At 39.0% G+C, this 17,599-nt stretch overlaps 1 long non-coding RNA gene across 1 annotated transcript in view; it reads right to left on the reverse strand.

Moving 5' to 3' along the window:
- Positions 1-221: 221 nt before the first annotated feature.
- The window catches only part of LOC115844270 (uncharacterized), a 180,548-nt gene continuing 163,170 nt past the window's right edge, over positions 222-17,599 (reverse strand). The window contains exon 3 of the long non-coding RNA XR_004036051.2: positions 222-335. This is a non-coding gene — a long non-coding RNA (uncharacterized lncRNA). The remainder of the gene's footprint in view (positions 336-17,599) is intronic.

Consider the following 17,599-nt stretch of genomic DNA (forward strand, 5'->3'; position numbering starts at 1 on the left):
CCAAGATGCTAAATAATTTTTCTCTATGCTTCTGAGTATTGGGAATCAGGTCCCAAAGCCCCTGACTGCATTGCAATGTGACATCTAACCAATAAGTCTCTTTCCCAAAGCAACATCCAGCAGAGAAAGTGTGCACTGTTGATCTCATACATCCAACTAAATAGCCAAAAGGCTGTGCAATGTAAGTTATCCTATTACCTCTGTTGGATTTGGGGGATGAGTCACTTGGGTGAGTCTTCTGTTGTTTCCTCAGTGATCAGCATGCTTGATGGAGCAGCCAAAGTTCATTCAAACCCGTACTCCCTGCAGTCTGCACTCTGGCTTCTCTGGTGACCCTAAGTATAGAAACAGTTTAGGATGCAACAAACATATTGTAGAAAGAGCCCTAACCTCAGTCACGTTTACAAATGACCGCTTTGAGATGCACAATATCACTCAATATTTGAAAGAAAAAATTAAGTGCCTTTTTTGCCCATAAAATTTAAACAATATGGGCGCTTCCCTGGTGGCGCAGTGGTTGAGAGTCCGCCTGCCGATGAGAGTCCGTGCCGAACGACACGGGTTCGTGCCCCGGTCCGGGAGGATCCCACATGCCGCGGAGCAGCTGGGCCTGTGAGCCATGGCCGCCGAGCCTGCGCGTCCGGAGCCTGTGCTCCGCAACAGGAGAGACCACAGCAGTGAGAGGCCCGCGTACCGCAAAAAAAAAAAAAAAGAAAAAAAAAATTAAACAATATGAATTTTTTTTAATGTCTCACTTGTGGGCAGATAAATTGATGCACTCATGATGGATTTAAATTTTAAATATGCATACCTTTTGAGCCAGTAATTCCATTTCTATAAATGTATCCCTCGAAAAGTATTCAAAGATACATGCAAAAAATATTACAGTGTTGGGGCTTCCCTGTTGGCGCAGTGGTTAAGAATCCGCCTGCCAATGCACGGGACACAAGTTCGAGCTCTGGTCTGGGAAGTTCCCACATACCACGGAGCAACAAAGCCCGTGCACCACAGCTGCTGAGCCTGCGCTCTAGAGCCCGTGAGCCACAACTACTGAGCCCGCATGCCACAACTGCTGAAGCCTGCATGCCTGGAGGCTATGCTCTGCAGCAGGAGAGGCCACCGTAATAAGAAGCCACACACCGTAGCAGAGCAACTAGATAAAGCCCCTGCGCAGCAGCGAGGACCCAACGCAGCCAAAAAACAATATTACAGTGTTGAATAAGAAAGTAGCTAAATTTATTATAGTAAATCCATGCAATGGAATGCCATGAGGCCTCTAGAAAGAATGAGGTAAATCTATATATACTGATATGGAAAATATCCCAATTTTATTGCAGAGTGAGGAAAAGCAATTTGATAACAAATCTTTAATATGATTTCTATTTGCACATTATGATCTTATTTGTGAAAAGGCTGTATATGTATTTTTTTCCTTGTAGACATAGAAATTTCTGGAAGTACAAGATACACAAAATACTGATAGCCTGTGCAGTGAGAGAAGGACCAATGTGGGATACAACAGGACCTTAACTTTCCACCTTATCTTTCCTTTATGTTGAAAATTTTTACCATGAGAAGGGCAAGAAATTCTCTTCTCCCATGTCTTGGCTGTATGAGGGTGAATATGGATGATGTAAATGTTCCATGTAAAGAACCTGTCAGACACCTGGAACCCATGAATGTTGGTTCTCCCATTCAAACACGAGTGTCTGTGTGTGTGCACACACACAAACACACAACCCACTCCTTCCCAACACCTTCTGAACCCTGACACCATTTTACATGCCACCAATCTTACCATACATCTCCATTATCTTTTAGATATCCGTATTCCATTCAAGGGAGAATTGAAGAAAGGCACAAGGAGAAGATTTAATTTGGACATTGTTGTCCCCTAATACCTAGCTTAGTTTTTTTCAAAAGAGAAAGGTAGTATTTTATTTTCCATTTTCAAAACAGAGGGAAATACCTTCCCAGGTACTCTCAGTGACATAGGAAAATACTTCGTCCTGCTCCCTACTCCAACCAATCTTGAAAGAGAGACTAGGGTGGAACATTTAAAACATGCCTCGGGGCTTCCCTGGTGGTGCAGTAGTTGAGAGTCCGCCTGCCGATGCAGGGGACACGGGTTCGTGCCCCGGTCCGGGAGGATCCCACATGCCGCAGAGCGGCTGGGCCCGTGAGCCATGGCCGCTGAGCCTGCACGTCCGGAGCCTGTGCTCCGCAACGGGAGAGGCCACAACAGTGAGAGGCCCGTTCATGCATAATGATGTTGAAATAACCCTCCGTGAATTGTGGGGATTCTGACAGGCAGTGAAATTTATGACTCCTTTCCTCCATCCCAAATCACAGAAACAGCAAAAAGCTATCTTCCAGGTCAAGGGTCTCCAAAATAGATGTTGATCTCACACCCCAGCAGTAAAGAAACTTTGAACAAGCATCCTCAACGTATTTTTATTTACTTATAAATCATATACATCACACCATTGTACTAATATATTAAAATATTAGTAAATATAAAAGTAGAAAATAAAATGGATGAAATTTAAAATACACAGAAAATCAAGCATCTAGTATTTTCTTCCCACACTCACCCAATGGGATACTGTTCCAAGTAACTCAAATAGCAGCCACCATGGTGTCTCATACACAATTATGAAATTTACTTTTGTCATATCACATGAGTTATTATACCAATGAAAAAGTTTCAGGACAATGCTTTCTGTTTTAATGCCTCCTCAGATGGCCTAGAAGTAGATAATTAAATTGAGAAAATAAATAATTCTTCTTTCAACTTGTTGGGGGGAGAGTGGATAATATTTAACGAGTCCTTTCTCGGTGCCAAGATTTAAAACATCTCATATTTAATTTTCCCAACAACTCTGTATGGTGGACCCTTTACAGATAGAGAAAGAGGATTAAAGTGGTCCAAGATCAACTAGTTAGAAACTGGTAAGGGACAGTATCAGAATCTGGTTGGACTTATTTCAATATCTAAACACTTAGTCCTCTTTACTGCCTAGAAAAGAAAAACATTAGGGGTCAAAAATGTGTAAACATGGTGCGCTTCCCTGGTGGCGCAGTGGTTGGGGGTCCGCCTGCCGATGCAGGGGACACGGGTTTGTGCCCCGGTCCAGGAGGATCCCACATGCCGCGGAGCGGTTGGGTCCGTGAGCTATGGCCGCTGGGCCTGCGCGTCCGGAGCCTGTGCTCCGCTACGGGAGAGGCCGCAGCGGTGAGAGGCCCGCGTACCGCAAAAAAACAAAAACAAAAATGTGTAAACATGGTTATAGAATCTGAGATCACAAAATACTGTGGAGTCAAAAAGATGAGAAGCAGTTTGAGAGTTGGGCCTTCTCTCCTATATCCATGATTTCTATCTCTCTCTCTTTTTTTTTTTTTTTTTTTTTTTTGGTGGGATCTTAGTTCCCTGACCAGGGATTGAATCTGGGCCCTCATCAGTGAGAGCATGGAGCCCTAACCACTAGACCGCCAGGGAATTCCCTCTGTCACTCTCTTGCTACATAGAGTGATTTTTCTGTAGCTAAGGTGGAATAGGACCCTGCTGTATTAAGCCCTGGGCACAGTTAACTCTAAGAATTTTGGTAGGAGAGGTTTAGGAAAATTTTTTTTCACAAATTTTTAAGTTATCACTCTATATCCTATTACTTTCTTCAAATTGAAAATAAAACCCACACAGATTTTTTTTAACTTTAAATTGTGCATATCATTTATGTGAAAATTCTTCTTCAAAGAACTTACTCTGAGTCAGTGGTTTTCAATGGCGGAGAAATTTTGGCTCCTAGGGGACATTTGGCAATGTCTGCAGACTGATTTGGCTGTCACAGCGAGGAGTGGAGGTGCTACTGGCATCTAGTGGATAGAGGCCAGGGATGCTGCCCACCATCCTAAAGTGCACAGGACAGTCCCCTACAACAACAACAAAAAGTTTCCTTCCCGAAATGTCAATAGTGCCAAGTTTGAGAAACTTTGCTCTAAGGAAATAATCAGTAATATGTCAAAGATGACTATCCAGGTGTGTTCATTAGCACTGTTTGTGACAGTTTCATAATCTGAGACTCATTAAATTACAGTGTCTCCATTCACTGGAATGCTGTAGACATTAAAATGATGTGAAAGTTTTTAATAATATGAAGAAATGCTCATGATATTTGTCCTAAAATAATATATTTAGTATGATTAGAGCACTGTATAAGTATACATATACTTGTGTATAGGCCTGGAAACTACTTTGAAAGAGTATCAACCAAAATATTTATACCATTTATTTTACCATTTATTTCTAAAGAGTGGTAGGGAATTCATACAAAAGATACTTCACAATTAATGTCATTAAAAATACCTATACCATTTATCATCCTGAGGAGAAGGACATTTGATATAAGCCATTTTCTCAAAAGCTACACAAACTTCCTAAGTATATAAGGCTTTGTACCCTTTCTTTTCTGAATGTGTCATTGGAAGAGTTTAACTTCCTGACATCAAGTTCTTTAATGGTAGAAAAGAGGAGCTGCAGGTGTTTCTCACCAGGTGCCTCGTGATGGCAGCAGGCAGAGTTCACTGGGTATTGTTGTTCAGAGCCAAAATAGCACCTACTATTCTCATTCCTTCTCTTTAAAAGCCTTCATTGTTATGCTATGATTCAAAAGTAGAATTATTCGCTTCCACCCATACCAAAAACAGTATGGTCATGACACTGCAAATTCAATAAATGTTTCAAACATCATGAACACTCATCCCCAGTTGAGAATGTTTTATGAGTAAAAGGCATTATGATATTGTCTGCTATGCAACCTTATAACTTCCATACTGGGGTTTAAACTGTTGATGTTGCTGATAAATTATTATTTTAGTGACCAGTAGCCTCATGTGAAGAAGGAAGCAAAATGGTAACAAGTTCTCCTAAATACCACAATGTTTATATCAATCAACAAAACTGATTAGTTTTGCTCACCAGTATAACTGAACTTCTAATCTGGATTGGAGAGAAAGGGAAGGTGGGAGTGGGGGTGGGGTGAAGTGGGGACAATTTGGCCACACTACTTGATGTCAATATAATACAAGTAGAAATTAAAAATTTTTATGGTATAGTAAAGGAAAAAAAAAACTCCCATAAAAGAGATAGATATCCTCTACAGAAGAATTCCAAATAATTTGAGTAGATATTGCCCCTCAAGGAGGTGGGACTTAACTCTCCATCCCTGAGTGTGAGCTGTGCTTAGTGACTTGTTTCCAAAGAGTAAGAGTATGGAAGGATGAAAAACGTAGCTTTACAGTGGCGATCCGGACAAGCACCACCTCCACCACATGATCAAGGTTAACATCACTAGTGATAAGTTATGCTGACAGTATACTCTCTTGATATGATATAATGAGACTGGCATTTCACTTCTGTGATCTTCCACAACCATATACTACTAATCATGAGGAAGAACTTGAAACAAACCCAAAATGAGAGACATTCTATAAAAAAGCTTGATTTCAAAACTGTTAAGGTCATCACAAGACAAAAACAAACAGACAAAACACAAGAACAGAAAGTCTGAGAAACTAGCATAGACAAAAGAAGGTTAAGGAGACATGTAATGTCTCCTGGATGATTCTGGAACAGAAAAAGGACAGTATTAAAAAACTATTAAAATTTGAATAAAGTATGGAGATTAGTTAATAGTAATGAACTAATGTTGGTTTCTTAGTGGTAACAAATATACCATAGTAATATAAGATGTAAATAATAGGAAGAACTCAGTGAAGGGTATTCGGGAACTCTCTGTAACAACTTTGCAACTTTTCTGTAAATCTAAAACTATTCTAAAATTAAAAGTTTATTTAAACAAAAAATAAATTTAAAAGTACCACAAAAATATCTGTCCTGCTAGAATTTTTTTTAAGTTATGGGTAAAAATGAACATTAAAACTGGAATTAATTAGATAATAAAAGAATAGTATGAACAATTTTATGCTAACAAATTTAATAACTGAGATGAAAGGAACAAATTTTCTGAAAATGACAACTTACCATGACTGAAACAAAACAGAAAATATGAATACCCCTATTAAGTAATCAAATTCATTATTAAACACCATCTCAAACTCTAGGCCCAGATAGATGGGCCTAGATCAGTCTGTCACTGATGCAGTCTGTTGCACATTTAGGGGAAGAATAACACAAATCTCATGCTAACTCTATCATAAAATTAAAAGGGGGAAAACAATTCTTATTTTATGAAGCTGACATAATCTTAATAGCAAACCTGATAAAGATATGACAAAAAAGAAAAGCACAAATCAATATCTCTCAAAAATATGTACACAAGCATCATTTTTTTTAAGTCAAATGTTTTAAGCAATACATAAAAAGAATAACACACCATTAGCAAGCAGGGTTATCTGAGGTATGCAAGGCTGGTTTAACATTTGAAAATCAATATACATAACTTACCATGTTCAGACTAAAAACAAAAATCCATATGATAATCTCAATAGATGAAGAATAAACATTTGACACAATGTAACACCCATTCAAGATTAAAACTCTCAGTCAGCTAGGAACAGAATAGAACTCACTTCATCTGATATAGGGAATCTATGAAAAACCAATAACTGACATTACACTGTATGGTGAAATATTGGGCATTTTCTCACTAAACAATAATAAGACAAAAATGCCAATCCTCACTACACCTATTGAATGGGGATCCATCAATTGCAATAAGGCAAGTATTGGGTGCGCCAAAATGTTCGTTGTTTGTTCCGTAAGATGGCTCTAGAAACACTTAGTTGTTTTTAACTTCATTCGAAACAATTTTGTTAGACTGTACTGTGACAGCAGTCATATCAGCGTGCATTAAAAAAAAGACATCAAAATTGGTGAATTTTTGTGTAGCCATTTTAATATTGAAGATGGAAGAAAAAAAGGAACATTTTCAGTATCTTATGCCTTATTATTTCAAGAAAGGTCAAAACCAAATAAAACAGACAAAAAGATTTGTGCAGTTTACGGAGAAGGTGCTGTGACTGAGCGAATGTGTCAAAAGTGGTTTGTGAAGTTTCGTGCTGGGGATTTGTCACTGGACGATGTTCCACGGTCAGGTAGGCCAGCTGAAGTTGATAGCGATCAAATCAAAACAATAAATGAGAACAATGAATGTTATATCACACTGGAGAGAGCTGACATATTCAAAATATACAAATCAAGCATTGAAAATAAAGCACCACCTTGGTTATGTGAATCGCTTTGATGTTTGGGTTCCATATAAGTTAAGCGAAAAAAACCTTCTTGACATACATCCGCATAAGATTCTCTACTGAAATGTAATGAAAATGTTCCGTTTTTAAAACAAATTGTAACGAGTGATGAAAAGTGGATACTGTACAACAATGTGGAACAGAAGAGATCCTGAGGCAAGTGAAATGAACCACCACCAAAGGCTGGTCTTCAACCAAAGAAGGTGATGTTGTGTATATGATGGGATTGGAAGGGACTCCTCCATTATGAGCTCCTGCCGTAAAACCAAATGATTAATTCCAACATGTACTGCTCCCAATTAGACCAACTGAAAGCAGCAATCGACAAAAAGCGTCCAGAATTAGTCGACAGAAAACACATAATCTTCCATCAGGATAACGCAAGACCGCATGTTTCCTTGATGACCTGGCAAAAAATGTTATAGCTTGGCTGGTAAGTTCTGATTCATCCGCTGTATTCACCGCACATTGCACCTTCGGATTTCCATTTATTTCGGTCTTTACAAAATTCATTTAGTGCAAAAAATGTCAGTTCCCTGGAAGATTATAAAAGGCACATGGAACAGTTCTTTGCTCAAAAACATAAAAAGTTTTGGGAAGATGGAATTATGGAGTTGCCTGAAAAATGGCAGAAGGTAGTGGAACAAAAGGATGAATATGTTGTTCAATAAAGTTCTTGGTGGAAATGAAAAATGTGTCTTTTATTTTCACTTAAAAAAACCAAAGGCACTTTTTGGCCCACCCAATAAAAGAATTAAAAGGCATACTGATTAGAAAGGAAGAAGCAAAACTGTCTCTATTTGCAGCTGACATAATTGCTTACCTGAAAAATTTTTTAAAATCTATAAAATAGCTACTAAAGAGTAAATTTGAAAATTTTGCAGGGTATAAGAATAATATACAAAAAAACTTGCATTTTTACATACATGGCATTCAACAATTTAAAAAATGATTTTCTTAATTACATTTACAATACCACCAAAAAAAAAATTTGGAATTAGAAAATAAGAGAGGGAGAGCTTAAAGATGGTGGAAGAGTAAGACGCGGAGATCACCTTCCTCCCCACAAATACATCAGAAATACATCTACATGTGGAACTGCTCGTATAGAACACCTACTGAACGCTGGCAGAAGACCTCAGACCTGCCAAAAGGCAAGAAACTCCCCACGTACCTGGTGTAGGGCAAAAGAAAAAATAAAAAACAGAGACAAAAGAATAGGGACGGTACTTGCACCAGTGGGAGGGAGCTGTGAAGGAGGAAAGGTTTCCACACACTAGGAAGCCCCTTTGCGGGCAAAGACTGCAGGTGGCGGAGGGGGTGGGGAGCTTCGAAGCCGCGGAGGAGAGCGCAGCCACAGGGGTGCGGAGGGCAAAGCGGAGAGATTCTCGCACAGAGGATCGGTGCCGACCAGCACTCACCAGCCTTAGAGGCTTGTCTGCTCACCCGCCGAGGCAGGCAGGGGCTGGAAGCTGAGGCTCCAGCTTTGGTCGGATCCCAGGGAGAGGACTGGGGTTGGCAGCGTGAACACACCCTAAAGGGGCTAGTGTGCGACAGCCAGCCGGGAGGGAGTCGGGAAAAAGTCCGGAGCTGCCGAAGAGAAAAGAGACTTTCTCTTCCCTCTTTATTTCCTGGTGCACGAGGAGAGAGGATTAAGAGTGCCACTTAATGGAGCTCCAGAGACGCGCATGAGCAGCGGCTATCAGAGTGGAACCCAGAGACAGGCATGAGATGCTAAGGCTGCTGCTGCAGCCACCAAAAAACCTGTGTGCAAGCACAGGTCACTGCCCACAGCTACCCTCCTGGGAGCCTGTGCAGCCCGCCACTGTCAGGGTCCCGTGATCCAGAGACAACTCCCCTGGGAGAAAGCACGCACGCATCAGGCTGCTGCAACGTCATGCTGGCCTCTGCCGCCACAGGCTCGCCCCGCTTCCGTACCCCTCCCTCCCCCTGGCCTGAGTGAGCCAGAGCTCCCGAATCAGCGGCTCCTTTAACTCTGTCCTGTCTGAGCAAAGAACAGACGCCCTCAGGTGACCTACACGCAAAGGCGCCTCCAGATCCAAAGCTGAACCCCAGGAGCTGTGGAAACAAAGAAGAGAAAGGGAAACTTCTCCCAGCAGCCTCAGGAGCAGCGGATAAAAGCTCCACCATCAACTTGATGAACCCTGCATCTGTGGAATACCTGAATAGACAACGAACCATCCCAAATTCAGGAGGTGGATGCTGGGAGCAAAGATATATATTTTTTTCCCATTTTTCTTTTTTGAGTGTGTATGTGTATGTTTCTGTGTGTGATTTTGCCTGTACAGCTTTGCTTTTACCATTTGTCCTTGGGTTCTGTCTGTCTGTTCTTTGTTTTTGTTTTTTTTTTCTTTTTCAAGTTTTTTTCTGAATTTTTTTTTATTTTAATAAATTTATCTTATTTTATTTTACTTTATTTTATTTTATCCACTTTCTTTCTTTCTTTCTATTTTTTCTCCCATTTATTCTGAGCCCTGTGGATAAAAGGCTCTTGGTGCTCCAGCCAGGAGTCACTGCTGTGCCTCTGAGGTGGGAGAGCCAACTTTAGGACACTGGTCCACAAGAGACCTCCCAGCTCCACGTAATATCAAACGGTGAAAATCTCCCAGAGATCTCCATCTCAACGCCAAGACCCAGCTTCACTCAATGACCAGCAAGCTACAGTGCTGAACATCCTATGCCAACAACTAGCAAGACAGGAACACAACCCCATCCATCAGCACGGAGGCTGCCTAAAATCATAATAAGGCCACAGACACCCCAAACACACACCAGACGTGGACCTGCCCACCAGAAAGACAAGATCCAGCCTCATCCACCAGAACACAGGCACTAGTCCTCTCCAACAGGAAGCCTACACAACCCACTTAACTAACCTTAGCCACTGCAGACAGACAACAAAAACAACAGGAACTACGAACCTACAGCCTGCAAAAAGGAGACCCCAAACACAGTAAGTTAAGCAAAATGAGAAGACAGAAAAACACACAGCAGATGAAGAAGCAAGGAAACACCCACCGGACCTAACAAATGAAGAGGAAATAGGCAGTCTACCTGAAAAAGAATTCAGAATAACGATAATAAAGATGATCCAAAATCTTGGAAATAGAATAAATACAAGAAACGTTTAACAAGGACCTAGAAGAACTAAAGAGCAAAGAAACAATGAACAACACAATAAATGAAATTAAAAATTCTCTAGAAGGGATCAATAGTAGAATAACTGAGGCAGAAGAATGGATAAGTGACCTACAAGATAAAATAGTGGAAATAACTACTGCAGAGCAGAATAAAGAAAAAAGAATGAAAAAAACTGAGGACAGTCTCGGAGACCTCTTGGGACAACATTAAACGCACCAACATTCGAATTATAGGGGTCCAAGAAGAAGAAGAGAAAAAGAAAGGGACTGAGAAAATATTTGAAGAGATTATAGTTGAAAACTTCCCTAATATGGGAAAGGAAATAGTTACTCAAGTCCAGGAAGCACAGAGAGTCTCATACAGGATAAATCCAAGGAGAAACACGCCAAGACACATGTTAATCAAACTATCAAAAATTAAGTACAAAGAAAACATAATAAAAGCATCAAGGTAGGGCTTCCCTGGTGGTGCAGTGGTTGAGAGTCCGCCTGCCGATGCAGGGGACATGGGTTCGTGTCCCATTACGGGAAGATCCCACATGCCGCAGAGCGGCTAGGCCAGTGAGCCATGGCCGCTGAGCCTGCACATCCAGAGCCTGTGCTCTGCAATGGTAGAGGCCACAAAAGTGAGAGGCCCGTGAACCACACACACAAAAAAAAGCAGCAAGGTAAAAACTACAAATAACACATAAGGGAATCCCCATAAGGTTAACAGCTGATCTTTCAGCAGAAACTCTACAAGCCAGAAGGGACTGGCAGGACATATTTAAATTGATGAAGGAGAAAAACCTACAACCAAGATTACTCTATGCAGCAAGGATCTCATTCAGATTTGATGGAGAAATTAAAACCTTTACAAACAAGCAAAAGCTGAGAGAATTCAGCACCACCAAACCAGCTTTACAACAAATGCTAAAGGAACTTCTCTAGGCAGGAAACACAAGAGTAGGAAAAGAACTACAATAACAAACCCAAAACAATTAAGAAAATGGGAATAGAAACATACATATCGACAATTACCTTAAATGTAAAAGGATTAAATGCTCCAACCAAAAGACACAGACTGGCTCATTGGATACAAAAACAAGACCAATATATATGCTGTCTACAAGAGACCCACTTCAGACCTAGGTACACATACAGACTGAAAGTGATTGGATGGAAAAAGATATTCCATGCAAATGGAAACCAAAAGAAAGCTGGAGTAGCAATTCTCATATCAGACAAAATAGACTTTAAAATAAAGACTATTACAAGAGACAAAGAAGGAAACTACATAGTGATCAAGGGATCGATTCAAGAAGAAGATATAACAATTGTAAATATTTATGCACCCAACATAGGGGCACCTCAATACATAAGGCAAATACTAACAGCCATAAAAGGGGAAATCAACAGTAACACAATCATAGTAGGGTACTTTAACACCCCACTTTCACCAATGGACAGACCATCCAAAATGAAAATAAGTAAGGAAACACAAGCTTTAAATGATACATTAAACAAGATGGACTTAATTGATATTTATAGGACATTCCATCCAAAAACAACAGAATACACTTTCTTCTCAAGTGCTCATGGAATGTTCTCTAGGATAGATCATAACTTGGATCACAAATCAAGCCTTGGTAAATTTAAGAAAACTGAAAGTGTATCTAGTATCTTTTCCGACCACAATGCTGTGAGACTAGATATCAATGACAGGAAAAAATCTGTAAAAAATACAAACACATGCAGGCTAAACAATACACTACTTAATACCGAAGGGAACACTGAAGAAATCAAAGAGGAAATCAAAAAATACCTAGAAACAAAAGACAATGAAAACACAAAGACCCAAAACCTATGGGATGCAGCAAAAGCAGTTCTAAGAGGGAAGTTTATAGCAATACAATCCTACCTTAAGTAACAAGAAACATCTCAAAAGAACAACCTAACCTTACATCTAAAGCAATTAGAGAAAGAAGAAGAAAACACCCCAAAGTTAGCAGAAGGAAAGAAATCATAAAGATCAGATCAGAAATAAATGAAAACAAATGAAGGAAATGATAGCAACGATGAATAAAACTAAAAGCTGGTTCTTTGAGAAGAAAAACAAAATTGATAAACCATTAGTCAGACTCATCAAGAAAAAAAGGGAGAAGACTCAAATCAATAGAATTAGAAATGAAAAAGGAGAAGTAACAACTGTCACTGCAGAAATACAAAAGATCATGAGAGATTACTATAAGCGACGATATGCCAATAAAATGGACAACCTGGAAGAAATGGACAAATTCTTAAAAATGCACAACCTGCCGAGACTGAACCAGGAAGAAATAGAAAATACAAACAGACCAATCACAAGCACAGGTATTGAAACTGTGATTACAAATCTTTCAAAATATAAAAGCCCAGGACCAGATGGCTTCACAGGCCTATTCTATCAAACATTTAGAGAAGCACTAACACCTAACCTTCTCAAACTCTTCCAAAATATAGCAGAGGGAGGAACACTCCCAAACTCATTCTACGAGGCCACCATCACCCTGATACCAACACCAGACAAAGATGTCACAAAGAAAGAAAACTACAGGACAATATCACTGATGAACAGAGATGCAAAAATCCTCAACAAAATACTAGCAAACAGAATCCAACAGCACATTAAAAGGATCGTACACCATGATCAAGTGGGGTTTATCCCGGAAATGCAAGGATTCTTCAATATACACAAATCAATCAATGTGATACACCATATTAACATATTGAAGGAGAAAAACCATATGATCATCTCAATAGACGCAGAAAAAGCTTCTGAAAATATTCAACACCCATTTATGAAAAAAAACCCTGCAGAAAGTAGGCATAGAGGGAACTTTCCTCAACATAATAAAGGCCATATATGACAAACCCACAGCCAAAATCATCCGCAATGGTGAAACAGTGGAATCATTTCCACTAAGATCAGGAACAAGACAAGGATGCCCACTCTCACCACTCTTATTCAACATAGTTTTGGAAGTTTTAGCCACAGCAATCAGAGATGAAAAAGAAATAAAAGGAATCCAAATCGGAAAAGAAGAAGTAAAGCTGTCACTGTTTGCAGATGACATGATACTATACATAGAGAATCCTAAACATGCTACCAGAAAACTACTAGAGCTAATCAATGAATTTGGTACAGTAGCAGGATACAAATTTAATGCACAGAAATCTCTGGCATTCCTATACACTAATGATGAAAAATCTGAAAGAGAAATTAAGAAAACACCCCCATTTAGCATTGCAACAAAAAGAATAAAATATCTAGGAATAAACCTACCTAAGGAGACAAAAGACCTGTATGCACAAAATTATAAGACACTGATGAAAGAAATTAAAGACGATACAAATAGATGGAGAGATATATCATGTTCTTGGATTGGAAGAATCAACATTGTGAAAATGACTCTACTATCCAACGCAATCTACAGATTCAATGCAATCCCTATCAAACTGCCACTGGCATTTTTCACAGAACTAGAACAAAAAAATTCACAATTTGTATTGAAACACAAAAGACCCCGAATAGCCAAAGCAATCTCGAGAACGAAAAACGGAGCTGGAGAAATCAGGCTCCCTGACTTCAGACTACACTACAAAGCTACAGTAATCAAGACAGTATGGTACTGACACAAAATCAGAAGTATAGATAAATGGAACAGGATAGAAAGCCCAGAGATAAACCCACGCACCTATGGTCACATTATCTTTGATAAAGGAGGCAAGAATATACAGTGGAGAAAAGACAGCCTCTTCAATAAGTGGTGCTGAGAAAATTGGACAGCTACGTGTAAAAGTATGAAATTAGGATACTCCCTAACATCATACACAAAAATAAACTCAAAATGGATTAAACACCTAAACATAAGGCCGAACACTATCAAACTCTTAGAGAAAAACATAGGCAGGACACTCTATGACAGCAAGATCTATCAATCACAGCAAGACCCTTTTTGACACACCTCCTAGAGAAATGGAAATAAAAAGAAAAATAAACAAATGGGACCTAATGAAACTTCAAAGCTTTTGCACAGCAAAGGAAACCATAAACACAACCAAAAGACAACCCTCAGAATGGGAGAAAATATTTGCAAATGAATCAACTGACAAAGGATTAATCTCCAAAATTTACAAGCAGCTCATGCAGCTCAGTATCAAAAACACAAACAACCCAATCCAGAAATGGGCAGTAGACCTAAATAGATATTTCTCCAAAGAAGATATACAGACTGCCAACAAACACATGAAAGAATGCTCAACATCATTAATCATTAGAGAAATGCAAATCAAAACTACAATGAGATATCATCTCACACCAGTCAGAATGGCCATCATCAAAAAATCTAGAAACAATAAATGCTGGAGAGGATGTGGAGAAAAGGGAACACTCTTGCACTGCTGGTGGGAATGTGAATTGGTACAGGACTACGGAGAACAGTATGGAGGTTTCTTTAAAAACTACAAATAGAACTACCATATGACCCAGCAATCCCACTACTGGGCATATACCCTGAGAAAACCATAATTCAAAAAGAGTCATGTACCAAAATGTTCATTGCAGCTCTATTTACAATAGCCAGGAGATGGAAACAACCTAAGTGTCCATCATCGGATGAATCGATAAAGAAGATGTGCCACATATAATGGATAAAGAAGATGTGGCACATATATACAATGGAATATTACTCAGCCATAAAGAGAAACGAAATTGAGCTATATGTATTGAGGTGGATGGACCTAGAGTCTGTCGTACAGAGTGAAGTAAGTCAGAAAGAGAAAAACAAATACCGTATGCTAACACATATATATGGAATTTAAGAAAAAATAATGTCATGAAGAACCTAGGGGTAAGACAGGAATAAAGACACAGACCTACTAGAGAATGGACTTGAGGATATGAGGAGGGGGAAGGGTAAGCTGTGACAAAGTGAGAGAGTGGCATGGACATATATGCACTACGAAACGTAGAATAGATAGCTAGTGGGAAGCAGCCGCATAGCACAGGGAGATCAGCTCAGTGCTTTGTGACCACCTAGACGAGTGGGATAGGGAGGGTGGGAGGGAGGAAGACACAAGAGGGAAGAGATATGGGAACATATGTATAACTGATTCACTTTGTTATAAAGCAGAAACTAACACAGCATTGTAAAGGAATTATACTCCAATAAAGATGTTAAAAAAATAAATTTAAAAAAAGAAAATAATTAAAAATAATTTTAGCAGAGTAACATCAAAATGTGCAGACTAAAAAAATACAAAACATTGCTGAAGAAATGTTTAAAATGAAAATTACATATATATGAGTGTATGTATAGATGTATGTAATATATATGTTATATATATATACACTGGCATAACTTACACAGTTATTTGATACTTAACAGAGGCACCAAAGCAAACTAATGGAGAACTGAAAATTTTTTCAATAAACGGTGATGGAACAACTGACTATCCATATGGGAAAAAATAAACCATGACCCCTACCTAATACCACACACAAAAATTAATTCAAGGTGTATCACAGACCTAAAGTAAAAGCTAAAACCATAAAACTTTTGGAGAAAACATAGGAGAATATCTTCATGACTTTGGGTAGGCAAATGTTTGTTGGTCAAGTCATAGAAAGTAAGAAGCATTAAAATTTGATAAATTATAATTCATCAAAATTTTAAACTTAAGTTCATCAAAAGATGGCATTTAAAAAGTGAGTAAACAAGGCAGAATTATGTGCAAAGCATATCTGATAAAGGACGTTATCCAGATTATACAAAGAACACCTCCATCTCAAGAATAAAGAGATAAATAACCTAAAAACTGAGCAGAAGTTTTAATCAGTAACTTCACAAAAGAAGATATACAAATGGCCAATTAATACATGAGAAGTTAATAGTAAAAAGTGGAAATAGTCTGTGTCCATCAACAGGAGACTGGATAAACTGTGACACATTCATTCAATAGGATACTATTCAGCAATAAAAAATGAATAAATTACTGAAACATGCAAAAACATGGATGAAGCTCAAAAACTTTATGCAGTGTGAAAGAAATCTTACACATAGGAACACCTATTTGATTTGATTCATATGAAATTCTAGAAGACGCAAAACAAATCTACGATGAAAAAAATCAGGACAGCAATTGCCTCTGGAGATGTGGGGCAGAGACTGAGTGGGACAGGACATGAGGGAAATTTCTGGGACCTTGGTAACATTCTGCATCCTAATAAGGGTTTGGACGACACAGCAATACGCATTTGTCAAAATTCAGCAAGTGTGTAGTTTACATTTCGTTGCACATACTTTTTTTTAATTAAAATTTTTTTTCTTCCATTCTTATTGAGATGCAATTGGCACACAGCACTGTGTACGTTTAAGGTGTACAGCATGGTAATCTGACCTACATACATCATGAAATGATGACCATAATAAGTTTAGTGAACATCCATCGCCTCATATAGAATAGAAAAAATATTTTTTCCTTGTGATGAGAACTCCTAGAATTTACTCTAACAGCTTTCATATATAACGTCCAGCAGTGTTAATGATATTTATCACATTGTCCGTTACATCCCCAGTACTTATTTACCCTATAACTGGAAGTTTGTACCTTTTGATTGCCTTTATCCAATTGCCCCTCCCCTCACTCTCCCCTCTAGGAGCCATAAAACTGATCTCTTTTCCTATGAGTTTGTTTGTTTTCGAAATATAATTGACCTACAACACTATGTTAGTTTCTGGTACACAACATAGTGATTCCATTTATTTATTTATTTATTTATTTATTTTTTTTTGCGGTATGCTGGCCTCTCACTGTTGTGGCCTCTCCCGTTGTGGAGCACAGGCTCCGGACGCGCAGGCTCAGCGGCCATGGCTCACAGGCCTAACCGCCCCGCGGCATGTGGGATCTTCCCGGATCGGGGCACGAACCCGTGTCCCCTGCATCGGCAGGTGGACTCTCAACCACTGCGCCACCAGGGAAGCCCTATATATAATTTTTAAATCCAACAAAATAATTTATAAATGAATACTGAACTCTAGTTAAAGATAAATACGCATGAGGAAGCATGTGGGGGGAAATATACTGAACACTGCAATTTACTTTGAAATGTATCCAAAAGAATATAATGACAATGCATAGACAGAGCA

This window comes from Globicephala melas, chromosome 3 (assembly GCF_963455315.2).
Source record: "Globicephala melas chromosome 3, mGloMel1.2, whole genome shotgun sequence".
NCBI lineage: Eukaryota > Metazoa > Chordata > Mammalia > Artiodactyla > Delphinidae > Globicephala > Globicephala melas.